Source organism: Vipera ursinii, assembly GCF_947247035.1.
Source record: "Vipera ursinii genome assembly, chromosome: 5".
NCBI classification, from domain to species: Eukaryota; Metazoa; Chordata; class Lepidosauria; order Squamata; family Viperidae; genus Vipera; species Vipera ursinii.
In genome coordinates, this window is record NC_139518.1 from 29,456,883 (window position 1) to 29,460,224 (window position 3,342).

The following is a 3,342-nucleotide window of genomic DNA, read 5'->3' on the forward strand; positions in this document are numbered from 1 at the left end:
TTGTATTTGTAGTTTTTAAAAGTTTTTAGTTTAGAGCTATGTGTAGTTTGTGTTCTGTTCTTTTTTTGATTCATGTCGTCTGATGTAGCACCTTGGTCCTGGGGAAACGTTGTTTTGTTTCACTGTGTACTTTACTGTATATTGTTGAAATGACAATAAAGTCTACTACTACTACTACTACTACTACTACTACTACTACCACTACTACAACATAGTTGTTGAAAGCCAGTAGTAGACTAACTGCTAAAAAAACTGGTTGTAGGGTGTCAAGGTAAAAATCACCTTTGTAGAGGGCGACGGACCGTGCTTCAGAGAATGCATGATGTGCATGCAGGAAGGCAAGAAAAACACGACGCATAATCTTACTAAATACCTTTTACTTACAAAAATATAAAAACTAAATATATATTATACAGAGCTAGCTAGCTACATCCTAACGTAACAGTCAGTAACAGCAAAGTGAAAAAAACAATACAGATAATAACTCAGAACTTTCTCTAGACATGCGCAATAAACAGACTGAAACCATAACATAGCTAGTCATATGGGATTCACTATGGTTACCAGATAAGTTATCACAACAGGTGCAGAGAGCAGGGGAAATGTACAGTTAGAAATGAACTTTCTGACGAACAAAAAAAAACGTGCAGTGACATTCCCCTTCTTTCGTCAGCAAAGTGAAGACTCAAGTAAGGCACATCTTCTCACGCAGATACTCATGCTGGGCTGTAGGAAGTGGTTTGTTCAGCATATCAGCAATTTGATCACGTGTAGGCACATACTGTAACGACACAAAATCTTGTTTAACCAGTTGCCTTATGTTTTGATATCGGATGTCAATGTGTCTGGACCTTGAACCTGTAAAACGTGTTTCAGAAATATAAACCACAGATTCATTATCTTCCATTACTGTGATCGGTCGAATCGGATGTGTCCAGATATCTGTGACCAAAGCATCAAACCAGGTTAAAGAATTGCATGCATCAGACACACAAGCATACTCAGCTTCTGTAGAGGAACAAGAAACAAAATTCTGTTTACGCACATGCCAGTAAACAGGACATCCATTTAAGAACATCATGTAACCTGATGTACTTTTCCGTGACTTCTTATCACTCGCCCAATCTGAATCTGCAAAACAACATAACTCTGCATAGTCAGTATGTGTTGGTTCCAACAACAACTTCATGTCTTTTGTGTGTTTTAGATACCTCAATAACTTTTTAACACATGTCCAATGAAACTGTTTTGCCTTGCCTACGTGTCGTGATAAAAGATTAACACTAAGTGCAATGTCGGGTCTAGTCCAACTACTAATATACAGCAGCGACCCAATGATTGAGCGATATAGTGTTTGATCTTCGAACTCAGGACTTGGTTCGTGTGCCAAAATGTGAAAATCAGTTTGCATGGGTATACTAACAGGCTTAGCGTCCTCCATGTTACAGTGATGTAACAGTTGTTCAATCTTCTCTTCTTGTGTGAGACTAAACCCCTTCTGAGTTTTGGCAATTTGAACACCTAAATAAGTGTTAATACATCCTAAAGACTTCAACGTGAAAAACTTTTGTAAAGCTTTAGCAAAAACCTCACTCATCTGCTTATTTGGACCAATATAAACAATATCATCGACATAAACAAGAATTATCTCATACCTATTACCGGATCTTTTGGTAAACACGCATTCATCTGTTTCGGACTTAATAAAGCCCATTGAATTTAGTTTGTCAGAAAGACATAAGTACCACATTAAACCAGACTGTTTCAGACCATAAAGACTTTTGTGTAGAAACCAGGTATCTCCTTCTTGCTGTCTGAAACCTGGAGGACCTTTCACGTAGATGTCCTCGTCAAGATCAGCGTGTAGATAAGCCGTTTCAACGTCGAACTGGAAAACCTATAGGCCAAGGATAGTTGCAGTGGCTAAAGCAATTTTCACACTTTCAGTCCGCACTGTGGGTGAGTATGTATTTGTATAGTCCTCAGGATAACGTTGAGCGAAACCCTGGGCTACGAGTCTGGCCTTGTACAACGACTCACCATTCGGCTTCTTTTTGATCCTGTAGACCCATTGAGTACCAATAACTTTCTTGTTTGCTGGAGGGCTTACAGGCGTAAACACTTGAAGTTTCTTTAAACTGTCCATTTCAGCCTGCATTGCCTCAAACCATTTATCTTGTTCTGATTCAGGAAGATGTTTGATCTGTGTGAACTTCTCAGGTGGAAGTGTAACATTACAAATCAAAGGTACAGGTGTTTTTGTTACTTGCCACGAATACCGTTTTGGAGGAATTCCCTTTGTGGTCCTCTTGGAACGTCTCAGGCCAACCGTCCATTCTTCTTCTGTGTCGTCCTCGTCTTCATCGTCGCCAGCAGCAACATCAGCGGCTTGCGAAGACGGAACAGTAGGTTGAGAAGAACTCGTGGAAGGAACATTATCCTGTGAATCTTGATCATCAGGTTGTGTGGCATCAGCAACATCATCTCTAGGAAAATAAACTCCAGGATCATTAGAATGAATCCTGGACCAGTCAGCATCTTCCTCAAAAGTAGCAGATTGTGAAACCACAATAACATGATGAGAGTCAATGTATTTGCTCCATTTTGAATTATCATCAATGCCCATAAATCGCATCCTTTTTGCTGCAGGACCCCCTTTCTTTCTTTGGGCTAAAGGAATATTCACCATAGCATAGGAACCAAAAATATGGAGATGTGAGAGATCAGGCTTGTGTCCATACAACATGAAATAAGGGGTCTGATTTATCACACTACTCCAAGTACGGTTGATGATATGGTTAGCATATTTGATAGCTTCACCCCAGTATGGAAGACTGAGGTTAGCATCTTCAAGGAGGCAACGCATCATGGTTTGCAAAACCCCATTTCTGCGTTCTGCCACCCCATTTTCAGCTGGAGTATAAGGAGCAGATGTCTGATGTACTATCCCATTCTCACGCATCCAGTCCTGGAAACGCTGAGACATGAATTCAGCACCACGATCACTCTGGATTCTGGCAATGTTGACCTCGAATTGGGTATAGACAAGACTAGCAAAGTCTTTAAAGATCTGAAAGGTCTCAGATTTTTCTTTCACAGGATATACATATCCATATCTAGAATAATTATCAACGATTGTCAAGCAATATCTTTTACCACCAAGTGTTGGTGCAAAAGGACCAACTATGTCAGTGTGTACCAAATCAAAAATGCGTGTTGACAGGCGTGTAGCGCGTTTTGGAATTGCTGCTGCTTTGGATTTGGCTTTCTTGCAGACAGCACAGTCCAAGAACACCTTACACCCCTTGAGATCCAAACCTCTTGCGAACTCTGGCATCTTCT

General features: G+C 40.3%; 1 long non-coding RNA gene across 1 annotated transcript; it reads right to left on the reverse strand.

Annotated features, from left to right (window-relative positions):
- Positions 1-360: 360 nt before the first annotated feature.
- On the reverse strand, positions 361-2,060 carry LOC310640749. The gene is made up of 2 exons (XR_014492599.1): positions 1,424-2,060; positions 361-1,131 (listed from the first exon to the last, which is right to left on the reverse strand). It is a non-coding gene; the product is annotated as an uncharacterized lncRNA (long non-coding RNA).
- Positions 2,061-3,342: the final 1,282 nt, after the last annotated feature.